Below are 14,681 nucleotides of genomic sequence, written 5' to 3'. Positions count from 1 at the left end.
AAATTCGGTATGTCTGGCAATCTCCAGGTCAAGACTACGTGATCACTTTCCTCAAGAGGAGGCAGCATAGTTAGGTTGGTTACTGTTGTTCTCTGATGCCGTGATCAGATCCAATACTCAAACCTTGTGTGCTGTCCACTGCATGCTGCCTCAAGTAATTATCTCTTAGCAGATGTATAAATTTAATTTCTTTCCATCTCTGTGACCATTCCTCCTACCAATTTATGTCTGCAAATTGGAAATACCCCATAGTAGTTATTCAACCAGAACTCATGTTTAAAGTTTATTTTTCACCTGGTTAGAGTATAATAAATTTAGTTTAATCCTTTATCCAAGTGTGAGCAAACAAAGTTTGCACCTGAAAGTATCTTCAGGACTGGGGTAAGGTGGTACAACACCAGGGAAACTCGTTGCAAAGGTGGAGCAAGTTACCAACACTCTACCAACTGTGTTTTGCATTATAGGAGATACCGAGACGAGTGTTGGTATCTTGCTCCACCTTTGCAACGAGTGGTCCTGGTGTTGTACCACCTTACCCCAGTCCTGAAGATACTTTCAGGTGCAAACTTTGCTCACACTTGGATAAAGGATTAAACTAAATTTATCAGAATTCATGTTATTTTGCCAATGCATTGCATCTATATTCTCCCTTATACCACCTGGTATTAAATGCATATTTTTTCTGTTGGTTTCAACACCAGATAGTCTCATATGAACTCACCTCTGCATCACTGTCCCTCTGATGTACTTTATTCTCATCAGTTCCTTTCCTCTGCTATCATTACCAAACCTCTCCACCCTATCATAGGATATAATGCAATGCTCTCAAAAGACTTCATATCTGCTGCATTTTTATCCCTATGAGCATTTCATCCTCGGTCAACCAAATCTCTCTGTTACTTATAACTTTAGCCAAATTGCAAACTATGACAAAATTTCTTCAACTTTATTTTGAATGCTTCTGGCATTAGTATACATATACTGCAATATCTCCCCTTTGTCCTGCAACCTCTTTTACACCTTCTATTGCTTAGCCAAATAAAGTTAAGAACCTAGGGGTAATACATTTAGTAATGTGATCACTTTCCCACTTACTAGAGAGACTAAAAGTCTGCCATATGGCAAGTTAAGTTAGGTATGTTAAGGACAACATTAATCCATCTTTGTTATAGCCAGTTGTCACCAAAACTTAAAATTTAGAGCTTATGAGACTAAAACCTTCGTCATCGGAGTTGCCTTTGCTACTTTACTTTAGGAGTCTGTTGCGCTGTTGGTAGTCAACAGCAATGTCGGATTTACATTTTATGTAACCCTAAGCTAGATAAAAGCATGAGGCCCAACTTTTCAAACCAATACTAGTATGCTCTATTAAAGCAGTGTTCAGTGAAACAGTGGTATTATAAACCTCTTTATTGAATTAGAATAAGTTTAAATAATTAGAAATCAGGATCGGGGTGGAGAGTGCATTTCCAGCAGAAGTGTGCACAGATGGTTTTTTCAGCAGATAACCTTAAGCCGGCCTGGATAGCCGAGCGGTTAGCGTATCTGCTCTTCACCCAAAAGGCTGCAGGTCTGAATCTCGCTGTAGGCATGGATGTTTGTGATTGTCTGTGAAAATACTAGTAGTGGTGGTTGGAGGTAGATGGCATTGGTGTACTTGCAGTTTGTTTGTGGATTGAGTGGTGGAGACACAGTTGTAGAGTAGGTGCCCTCCCTCGATGAGTCTTTGCACTCCCTGGAGGTGTCAGGTAATAATAATAATAAAAGTTATAAAACTTATGTACTGAAACTTAAAAAAAATACCGCTATGAAAAAGAGTAGAATTGATGCGAATAATGGTTCTGGCATGATGTACACGAACTTTGGTTCCTTATCCCTTAATCGGTTCTGAAAGAAAAATTGTATAAAGTTAGGATCGACTGTTTTGAGCTCTTGGATCATCCTTTATCAGGGATAATTATCAGTCCATTTAAGACTTACCAGAATGTTGTTTTTGTACTCTCTGTAGTCTGCTGCATAGTGGATTAATGGGCTGGGATGGACAGCAGCACTGTCAATCCCAACCTGTTAATCCGCCTGGCATCCAGCAGTACTAAAATCGAAATAAAAAAAGCGATGATTATTTAATTAAATTTTTTTAACATTCAAGTTCTCCGTGTGTTATTTATTAAGTCAGTATATCGGTCTGATCATTGTTTTGTATAGGAAGAGCTTGTTTTCCATGCTTAATCTGGTGGGCAGTAGATGATGTCTGTTGACGATAATAGAGTCATTGATATAATTAGATGATTAAGTAGGAGAGATGGTGAATTTTGTGCTGAGATAGTATGCCCTCCCCATGACAAGTGTTGGCAGTTGTTGCGTATAGTAACTGGCTGATTTGGGGTTTTATGGCACAAGGACAGCGACAACTTTTTTTTCTGTTGACTACATATACAGGTTATGAAATAAAAGTTTGATTTCATAACTTGTATGTAGTCAATATAAGGTACTGTCAAACAGTAAGTTGAGAAAGTATGAGCTGATCTAGCAGCTGCATCTGCGATGTCATTTTCCCTTAATTCCAATGTGACTGGGAACACAACCGAATATCAAAATTAAGCATCTTCATTTTGTGCAAGAGTTGAAGCACTTCACTAAGCACTGGATGTGAATTATACACGGGAAAATAGTTAGCCTGTAAAGAACTCAAAGGATCTGTATAAATTATACACTTCTTGTAGGATTTTTCTTTGATATACAAAAGTGCAAGCTGAATGACATGCAGTTCTGCTATATAATTACTGTAGTCAGGTGGGATCTGGTTAGAGATTGTAATATCAGGGAACATAACAGCACATCCAACACTTTCTTATTCATCTATACCATCAGTATAGATGAATAAGAAATAAGGGTGAGCTGTTCTGTGTGCACCGGATAATAAAAAGTAGACCGATAAGGGTGTAAGAAACTTTTGTAGCCAACAAAGTGAGACGTTGCATAATGGGGTGTAAAACCTGCTATGGAAGAATGCAGTTTTGTTTGGTATGGTAATGTTGTCAGCACTCATGGAAATAGCTTCTATAGCCTCTTTAATGTGCACACCAAAAGGATGGATGGTAGTCTGGCATGTGATCTGGAAGGGACTTCATCTTTAGGGCATAATTAAGAGACATATTCATCTAAGTGATAGAGGGGGTTCATTTGATTTGACATAAAGATAATGAACAGATGACTGCAAAAAGCATCAGTAACTAATAGGATAACTTGATAATGGACTAGATCCAACCTGCAGAGCGTGCTTTCCTTTGCAGAACTGTAAACCTGGGACCTATAATCAAGCTTTGAATGTAGAAGTGCATGATAAATGCAGAGTAAGAAATATCAATCAGAACCACATTCAGTAGAGGACAGAGTGTGGAAGATATTCAATCTTTTTTAGACTTATCCCCAAAATGACAGATGTGTATAAAAAAAGGAAGCTTTCTATCGGGATTGGGGTGGAGAGTGCATTTCTGGCAGAAGTGTGCACATTCCAAGATGGTTTTTTTCAGCAGATAACCTTAAACCCATGACAAAGAGCTCATGAAGAGACATGATCGATTGCTTGTTGAAGTTGCATTTCAATGATTTGCATATTGCAGTAGTGACAGTAAACTGTGAAGTCATCGACATAAAGACAATTGCCTACTGTGGGAAGAAGCTGTTCGGTAGTTGAGTTCACTTTAATAGTGAAGAGGGGTCACATTTAAGGCTAAGTCTTGAGGAACCTTCTCTTCTTGATATAGTCGAGATAACATGCTACCCACTAGGACTTGGAATACACGGCTGGATAGAAAGCTTTTAATAAAAACAGAAAGGTACCCCTCCAGATTAAAAATAAACAGGTCCTTTAATATGTTATCTCAAGGCAGTGTCACAGTGGCTTTTTCAATGTCAAATAACACCGAAACCACCTGTTCTCATTTCAGGAAAGGGTCTCTTATGTGTTTCTAAACGAACCAAATGGTCAAAGTTGACTGGCATCTATGAAAGCCACATTGTGTTGGAAAGAGGTTTGCTTTCTAAGTGACAGAAAATGTTCACAATTTTTCCCAAGACCTTACAAAGATAGCTAGTCAGGGCAACAGGATGATAATTGTTTGCCTGGGCTGGATCCTTGCCTGGTTTTGGGGTAGCAATGACAATTGAATTATGCGGAGTTTCCAGACTCTTAGCATAACTCTTCTTATGTAAATTTTGTATGAGAAGAGGAGATCCATAGATGAGAGGTGTTTTATTATCTCATAATGGATATCATCAAGGCTGACGCCGCTAGAGTGAGATAGCAAAAGGGCTCTTTTGACTTCCTCTTAAACAATGGCAGATTGTTGATTCCATGTCTTTGGTACAGAAGCTTAATTGCTGTTTCTCTTATTGAGAAAGCAACAAGATGAGCATAATAAAATTAGTTTAATCCTTTATCCAAGTGTGAGCAAACAAAGTTTGCGCCTGAAAGTATCTTCAGGACTGGGGTAAGGTGGTACAACACCAGGGAAGCTCGTTGCAAAGGTGGAGCAGGCTACCAATACTCCTATCTCAGTATCTCTTATAATGCAAAACACATCTCCTTGCGGATATGTCTAATGTTATGCATCAAGGGAAGGGCCACTACCCAGACTAGTTTCGACCTTTATTGAGGTCTCTTCAGTGGGAGCCAGGCCCAAGTGGAGATACCAGGCAGAAGCATTAGTAGGTCATCTCTACTGGCTCCCACTGAAGAGACCTCAATAAAGGTCGAAACTAGTCTAATGTTATGCATGAAGGGCCCTTCCCTTCATGCATAACATTAGACATATCCGCAAGGAGATGTGTTTTGCATTATAGGAGATATTGAGATAGGAGTATTGGTAGTCTGCTCCACCTTTGCAACGAGTTGTCCTGGTGTTGTACCACCTTACCCCAGTCCTGAAGATACTTTCAGGCGCAAACTTTGTTTGCTCACACTTGGATAAAGGATTAAACTAATTTTATTATACTCTAACCAAGTGAAAAATAAACTTTCAACAACAAGATAAGCTTTGTTGTTTCTCCAATTCTGGCAAAGGTTTTTGCCCAAAGTGTCTGCAATAACTTTGGGAATCAGCAATAATGAATTCATTACGTTCCAAGGTAGTCTTACGAATTTCATCCCAGACAGTTTCTGCAATGGTTGTTTGATTAATGGATTATGTACATTGGATCCAGGACACACACACAAAGAAAAAAATCTAAAGGAAATTTTAAATAAAATGCCTCTGAGCATGTATCGACTGATCTCCGTCATGTCAACTGATACCTGACAAATGTAAGGTTGGAGCTGCTTGCATAAAAAATTTAAATTCAAATAGTTCTAAGAAGAGGATTGGAACTTTACACTAAGTTTTATTTGTCTCATGAATTTTCTTTATTATTGAAAAGTAAAATTTCATAATATTTGTTTCTACTGTATTCATATTAGATTCATAACCAAAGATATAGAGGACAAAAATCAATAATAGACTACTTTATAGCAAATGAAAAAGCAGCAAACCTCTTCCTAGATGATAAAGTTAGAAGAGGGCTAGAAATTGACACGGATCACTATTTAGTACAGGCAAAACTAAGATTTCCACCAAACTGGCTACAAAAAATAAAGAAACTAGAGAAACAAAATCTAATTACAAAGTAAGACTACTAAATGATTCAAGTATGAGAAAATTATACCAACAGAAGATTAATAACTACTCAGAAAAAATACAAGAAAATGAAGACATAGAGAAAGAATGGAATAATATAAAAGAAATTATCACTTCAGCAGCATATGAAAATCTAGGAACACACAAAAAAATCATAAAAACAAAAAATTACATATTTGGGACAATGAAATAAAAACAATAATTGAAAATAAAAAGCTGGCTTTTAAAAAATGGTTAAGTAGCAAAAAACAAGATGAAATTGAATATAAAAAAAGACGAGCAATAGCCAAAAGAGAAATCGGAAAGAGACAGAGAAAACTGGAGAAAAATTTGTATCATATCTAGAAAATGACATATACAAAATACTAAAACACATGAATGTAGATATAAAAGAACTGCAAATATAAATTTCACAATTTATATTTGCAGGTGTAATTATTTGCAAATAATTACACCAGAAACTTACAAGATACCTTAAAGGATATGATAACAACGAAAGAATTAAAGGACAACCTAAATATAATAAAAAATGGGAAATCAGCAGGAAAAAATTTCAAAGATTACTAACATTTTTAAATAAAATATATACAAATGGACAAATACCAATAGAATGGTGTTACACCTTGATAACCAAGAATGTAAAAATTTCAGTTATCGTGGTGTAACAAGAAAATAAAAATATAAAATCCTATGTAAGTAGCTAATACAAAATATTTAAAGACAGAAAATATGCTTGCATCCAAGAAAATTAATTATAGCAGAAATTGTTTGTTTAACTAAATAATAAAAAAGGGAATCTTATTACAAAAAAAAAAAGGATATGGAAAAAAATAGGTTGAGTAAGACAAAGAAGATTAGAGTTAAGAATTTGTAGGTGAGAGGCTAGTTTAATACTCGAAAAGAGGAGATTAAAATATTGAAGTAAATTCTAAAAAGGGGATTAATTTAGTATAGAGGCTAGTTTAAAACAAATGACGATCGTTCAAGGTCAATTCTCGAAGTGAGACGTCGTCACATGAAAGTTGCATGCAAGAGACCGTAGCATGTTTTGGGCAGAAAAAACATGATTTTAATTGGTGAATGAGATCGACTCCAGTAGGGGGGAGGGGAGAGAAAAGAAATTGAAGAAGGTGCCGATAGGGGCCACGCAGCTAAAAGGGTTAGGACCCCCCCCCCCTCACAGGGCTTTTTTACTCGGAGTTTCTTCACAAATTTTTCATATAGGTAACATGGGTTTTCCTGGGTGACAGCATAGGAGTTATCTCTGTCCGACGCAACAAGGAAACAAAGTGTGAAGGAATTCGATCCGTATTCCTATTGCAAGAGATGAGGAATGTCGTATAGTTACAAGAAGGAAGGAATTGTCTAAGTATCTCATCATCCAGTAATCGTATCGAGGGAAAGAAAATCCATACAGAGGTCCGTGCCCATGTGAGGAGTTCTGTAGTGATAGAATAGAAGATTCTGTGTGTGTCCTTTATTCAAGCATGAAAGGTATATATCGTGAAAACCAGGGTTCGTCCTAGAAAGGTACTGTAAAATCTTATCAATTGAAATCGCATATAGTTGCAATCATTGTTAATTACTGGACAGTCGAAGATATACTAGGACTTTAGTACAAATCAGAGTAGAATGAGAGTAAACTAGTTTATATTATTTGATAAGCATTCATGTGCTAGAGATTTATGTATGCGCATGGTATTTCATATGAGAGTGTCTTAAAGGTCAAATGTATGTATGGGCATAGCGATAGGATAGTTTAACCTATATTGTTTGTTTTGTAAGTTAGATAGGGTAGACTGAATATAAACATTAATGTCCATGGTATTATGGCAATATAGAGCATTCTGACTAGTATAAGGTTAAATAAAGTGTTAACTTGTTCCAGGATGATATGTGTATATTTATATGTATAAGGTCCGTTATGACGGCATGATCGCAAATTCCCATAAAAGATTTTGCCCTAATACTTGTATTTTGCTTGTGTAATTTTGTAATTTTTATTCTTAGTATTGAATTGTGTTTTGTTAGATCTGAAATAGGTGACTTCAAATTTTACATGATGTCACCATTTCAGAATCTAACAATTAACAAAAAATACATATGCATACTTATCTTTTAGTGCAATGTAAACTATGTTTTTTTTTTTTGTTACATCTTGTATGATAAACTGTGAATTCTGTGAATTTAAATTAATGTATCTATATGTCTAGCATGAATGTAAGTCAGCGAAAGGGGCAGATATGAAAGAAATTATTAGTGAAATATTGTAAATGAAAGCATGCATATTATTCAGCAACATAGGGCAAAGATCGCCCTAATACTGTAAAAGCAGCGTAAGCACCCGCGGGCATCACATCTAAGAAGACATCATGACGCATACGTCCCCGGAAACAAGAAGTCCCGTATGTTGATCGGTGAAGTCACCCAGCCTGAGACCAATGGGTGAGATGATAAGAGAAATTCAAACTCGGAAAGGTGCCGCTCTAGGGGAGCGAATAAAACCAGCGACAGAGAAGTAAATCACCCCCGTTTTTTCTTGTTCCTGGATTTCTCTTTGTGTGCTCCAGGAGTTCTTCGCAGTTCAGCTCTCATTTTTGAGGGCTGACTTACGAAAGGATCCGGCATAACACGATAGCAGATCTCGGCAAGATCAACCGTAGGCAGCGATGAGAAGATCACCGACGTAAAACCTTAGCAGACAGATAGCGCCCAGCTCAGGCAAGCACGTGTAACCCACATGGCAATAAGATCGAGGCAACCAGAATCGAAACAAAGAAGGAAGGACGGAAGAAAACCGATAAAGAATAGATAAGTACTCTCATTTCTTCTAGCCCCTTTTGAGAATTGACCAACAGTGTTAAGAGAATGCAACCTGTAATTTGTAATGGAAGGAAGAGTGCAGAACTAAGATTTATGTAAATGACTATGCTTTAAAAATGAACTTTAGGAACTTTCAGTTAGATAGAGATTCTGTCGTAATTAATCCGAGAGAGATTATAAAATGTGCTAAAATGCCTTAATGTCCAATTGAGCTGTAATTATGAATGTATTATATGTTGAGTTATTGAATTTGCTAACATTTTGAAGTCAATGCATATTTGTTTTAAGAGTGAGAGAGTGAAAGAATGGTAGAAGTTTAAAATTAGATTTGATAACGATTTTAACTTGTATGGCATTATATAATGAGTTTAATAAATGTTTTGATTCCTTACATGTGTTTCTGATCATGATGACTGACCCCGACCCTTCATAAAACTTCGAACCTGTGATCGTGTGTGCATGCGGGAATACCCCAATTGAAAGTAGTAGGGCACGACTGCAAATAAAATAAAACAAGCCAGAGAACCCAAGGCTTCTAAGAATTAAATTAACATTATTAGTAGCACCTGATATTCTATGATTACCCTAAAGGCTGAGTTCATCTCAGATGTGAACTGTAGACTAAAATACACAAAGATTATTGAAGAAAAAATGAAAGAGTTTGAGAACAGGAACCAAAAATTGGAGATTCAGTGGCAAGCCTTGAAGAAAACCCTGAGTGATTCAGCCAGAGAGGCATGTGGTGAGGTAGTCAGCAAGGATAGAAAAATCAGAACTCTATGGTGGACACTGGAAGTTAAAGAGGCAGTGAAGGAAAAGAAGAAAGCACATCAAAAGTTCCTGGCAAATAAGTCAGTTTGTGCTCTTAGAGAATACAGAGACAAATGTAAGAACGATATACACTGTGTAAAACTAGCTAAACAAAAGTCATGGGAGGACTTTGGCAAAAACATTGAAAATAAATATCAAGAAGGTGATAAGATATTCTGGAGGTTGTTGAAGAAGCTTAGAAATGGAGGAAAGAGTGCTGTAAAAGGAGTTAGAGATGATAAGGTGACATGAAAACAGGAGAAAAAGATATCCTTGAAGCATGGAGTAATTACTTTGAAAAATTGCTAAATGAAACAAGCAGTAATAGCACAGTGGTAAAAAATACTCAACAGGCATACAGTCAGGAATACATTTCCATACTTGAAGTAGAAAAAGCCATCAAAGGCTTGAAATGTGGAAAGGCAGCAGGAGTAGATGATATTCGACCAGAAATGCTGGAGTATGGTGGTATAAAAGTTTTACAGTGGCTGTATTGTTAAGAAAGCCTGGACAGAGAGACGAATTCCCGATGATTGGAGTAGAGTTCTAATAGTACCCATATATAAAAAGGGAAATAAAACTGCATGTGAGAATTACAGAGGTATTTCCCTACTAAGTGTAGGGAATTACAGAGGTATTTCCTGGCAAGATCTATGCAAGTATACTTGAGAAACAGTTGAGAAGAATTGCGGAAGAAAAGCTTGGTGAAGAACAAGCTGGATTCAGGGCCAAATAGAGGCTGTCAGAATCAGATCTTCACTTTACGACAAATAGTTGAGAAAGCATGGGAATATAACAAAGATCTGTATGTAAGTTTTTTTGATCTGGAAAAGGCATATGAAAGGTGCCAAGAGAGAAGCTATTCAATACGCTACAGCTATATGGTGTCAATAGGGCATTATATCAAGCAATACTCAGTCTTTATTTTGAGTTGTAAGTCAGCAGTTAGGATTGAAGGAAGTAGAGGAAGATGGTTTAATGTTAAATCTGGTGTGAGACAAGGATGTACATTATCCCCTCTGTTATTCATTATCTATATGGATCACATTATGAAAGAAAGTGGTATTAAACATGGTATCAGAATTGGAGATGTTAATGTCAGCTCTTTGCTTTATGCAGACGATGTTATACTTCTAAATAAATCTGCTACAAGTCTGCAAGATTCCCTGACTAAATTGAATAACTGTTGTAATAGATATGGTATGAAAGTCATCAATAAAACCAATAAAGACAAAGACAATGAAAATTGGTAGAAAAGTTAGTAATGACGTAAATTTTTCATGTAGTACTATCATAACCTGTACACCCCTTGAGGGCACATGTCAGGAATTTGATGATGATGATAAATAGAACACTCAACCCAAATATGGTACAAAAAGAAACATGCTTGAATATATATACAATACTTTAGTAGTGACCACATTATTATATTGCAGTGAAATTTTGGCAATAAACAAACAAGATAAACAAAGAATAAAAACAAGTGAAATGAGATTTATGAGAATTGCAAAATACACATTATTAGATCAAAAAAAGAATGAAGACATTTTAAAAGAACTAAAAACAAAAATCAATAGAATAAAAACTAAACAATTATAAATGAAAATGGATTGAACACGTACCGAATGGCCAACACACGGCAACTAAACAAATACTAAAATAATATAAGCCAATTACATAGAGAAGGGAGGGTAGACCTTAAAAAAAAAAAAAAGGATATTGGATGGATAATGAGACCGGAACACTCCAATATGGTCTATACCTATAACTGGTGTTATGATGATATTTAATCATTCAAAAAGTGTTTCACATCTGTAATTTATTATAATGCCAATGTTAAATAAGTTTGTAATTATTCATGCTTGAATGAAATATAATTTTTCCCAGATTGCCTATGCCTGAGAAAGGGAGTGGGCTGGAGTATGCCAATGTTACTAAAATTGAAAAATGGAGGAAACACTGCTCTAAATGTATCGAACAACCTGTCGAAGTATCCTGGTCCCCCATTCGGTTAGCATAATGCAGCCATTAATGTGTTGGAGGACATGCAATATATAGCATTTCCAAGCTGAGCCCCCACTCTTCTGCATTATGGGCGGTTTTCAAAAATGGAGTTAAGCAAGAGTAGTATAACACTCTGAAAGCATGTCTTTAATAATTGGAAGAAATAAAAATCTGACCTCTAGGGGAAAACGAGTTTCATCACCTGGTGAAACACTCTCACCCTGCTTACTGGAGGTATGAAGTTCCAAAACATGGAAGCTTTGTTTTGTCTCTAGAGTATGGTCCACAGTATCTCGTCTTTATACAGTGTTGATGCTGCAGTGTAGGCTATAATTGTTGCACAACTAGAGGAATTCATAAACACACACAATGATGCATATCTATAATAACAGGTATGATAAATCTGTATTATACCAATATAATCATAAATTTTATTCACTCTTAACAATTCTGTTTGATGCAATATAAACTTTATGACTCCTCATGTACTTTGTAGGTAAAATGCTCAAAAAGATTTCTTTTACATCAATTTTTATTCCTTTATTATCAAACCTCAACTGATATAAAATATCAGTAATGGACATGCAGATTTGTTGTTTTTTGGAACAGCTGTTGCTGGGTAACAGAAATGGTAGGAAGAAAAGTGTAGGTAAGGAAGGAATTGAAAAGTCTAATGAACTACCAAGTTAAGTTCTCCAATCACAGGAAAGTTTTTATATGCAACTTTAATTACTCTCCAAGGATAGAGAACTCAGAGTTAACAAGCAGAGAACAGTATAATGTATCAAGTCTTCATTGATTAGTGAGAATATTTTGTGCTTAATGAAAAGCAAGTGATATTTCAAGGAGCAACATGGAATCTGCAGAAAAGTTCTTTTTTTTTTTTTTTTTTGGAAGGGTATTTGGAAATGCTCAATTAAATGTATTCACCATTGTCTGAGTGATTATTCATAATGCCTACCTCAGAAAAAACGAGGAAAAGATGCATTAAGAAAACTTATTTACAGAAAGGAGACATATGCAAATATATTAGTTAAGTGAGATCTTTTAAACTTTGTACTTGTAGGAATTTAACAGATAAGAATGAGCAAAAACAAAGTAAGTGCTTCAAAGGAAGTTCTCATATGACCAAGTAAAAATGACAGAACTTTTAGCTGAATGTTATGTTCAATTTGTGTTGTAAAGTATTTTGTGTTATCTCTCAGTATTGAATTTAATTGTGAAAGTATGAGAGAATATTACTGAGCTCATTTATGTAATTCCTAGAATGGCCATTTAATTATTTGTATGTATTGAGAAATTGCTTTAATTCTGCAAAGAAAGTCAAATCTCCTTAAAGAGATTAAGTGAATTACTTATTACTGAGAACTGTATTTATTGTATATTAAACTAATTTATTGTAAATTAGTTTAATTTTTTTATACTGGAGCTTCAATTCTTTGAATATACACATGTTGATCCTGAAGTCAGTACACCATTAAGGATAAGAATCTGAAACATTCTAACCAACTAAAATAAAATTAAATATATTGTTAGCTTATTCCACAACTGTTTTCAATGTGTAGGTTGGATATAGGCGAGGAATCATACTTGGAGCAAATTAAGCTTATTAAAATATAACAAGGCCATGACTCTCCCCCCTGAGTCTTCCGATGTCCAGTCACAGTGTTCCTGACACCACCGTAGATGAACTTTCCAGTTCTCTGTAGAAATCAGTGGTTTTGATATAGGCATATGACTGCCAATACCTATGCTCCTCAAATCCCTGTGCATAGTTTGGTGAGATTTGGGTCAGGAACAGCCTTCATTAAATGATAGCTATACACAGGAAAGTTTGTCTGTACAAACCTTTGTTGTATTTTTTCTTTTATTTCTCAACTCTGCTTCGTCTTTTTGTTCTCTACTTAAACTTCGTGAACTGTCTTAACTACTGAATGCCACCAGTTATCTATTTCTACTATATCTTATGTTCTCACACTCTATAGTTTAATAGATTTATTTGTTTTTCAACTCCACTGGTAAGACTATGTATTTGAGTGCAAGACTATAAGATTTTTAACTTATTGTTTGTATTCTCCACTTATGTTAATCTTTGCCTTCAATTAGTCATGGCTTGATTATTGATCACTTAATCTTATGCAGGTTCAAATTTTTCCAGATAGTGCATTGACAGAATCAGTCCAATCAGTTCACAAACCATTTAATTAAATTAAAAAAAAAAAAAAGACTATTCACAGAGTCCGATTCACACTAACATGCATACACACACACTGCATATTACAATTCTTTGTTAATTATTTCAGTTCGTCTTGATATCTTTCTTCCCTTAAAGTTAAATAACAATCTAGAATATCCTGCTGGTCATAAATACACAAATTGAAAATAAGGCATACCTTGGGCAAGCTTAATTCAATGTTAAATTACATTGCATTACAATACTCTTTTTACTTTTGCAATAATCACTTATACACAGGTTAGAATAAGACACACCTTAAGCGAGCTTATTTCTATATTAACTTACACAATGTTATTGTACCCATAAGCAATAAGATGCATTCTTGCTCAGGAATATCACATATATAAGTACTTACAATTCTTGTTCAGCATTGCCTTTTACATGAATGCTTTGTCCACATGAAAGTGCTCTTTTTTTCTTCCTCTTCTTCTGCTAACTCATTCATGACTTCCTGCAAATTTTATTCTTCAGCTGAGTCGATTATTCTATGTCCTCTAGAACCTCAACATGGTGGCACTGGGCAGCTCTTTCTTAGTGAGATGTTCTGATGATTGACACAATACTTCTCATGACGGCAGACCCAGGCAAGAGAAGATTGAGAAGCTTGTGATGCTCCTCTTTCGATTACTGATGACGGACCTCACTTGGCAGTGGACCCAGGTAAGAAAAGACTGACAAACCTGAAATGTCGAGAAGGACATTTTGCCTTTATAAGGCGAAATGTCCTTCTCGACATTTCGCCTTATAAAGGCTTGGACTTCCATTGTATGCATGTGTGAGTCTCTTGAACTTCCATATATGGTCATGTATTGATCCAAACATGATGACGTCATATTTCATCATAATGACGTCATGCTGCACATTATTTTAACAAAGGTACATGGTGAAGTTATTACAAAGACAAGATTATTACATACAAAATTTACATTTTTTTAAGTGTAATCTCCGTACAAAAACATGTAAAAGTAAACATGATAAGTTACATATCATGAGAGATTTTATTCCTTCTCACATGATGGGAATCTCATTCCTGACAGATTGCCTTAAGACCACAGTTTACACCTCTTAGACAAGCAATGCAAGTTATTTTTCCACTGATTGAACATCTGGGGTCTCACCTCTTGAGAAACCAG

Source organism: Typopeltis vanoorti, chromosome 1, assembly GCF_054136105.1.
Source record: "Typopeltis vanoorti isolate ZY-2024b chromosome 1, IOZ_Tvanoo_1.0, whole genome shotgun sequence".
NCBI lineage: Eukaryota > Metazoa > Arthropoda > Arachnida > Uropygi > Thelyphonidae > Typopeltis > Typopeltis vanoorti.
The sequence above is the reverse complement of the archived record's forward strand: the minus strand, read 5'-3'. Positions refer to the sequence as shown.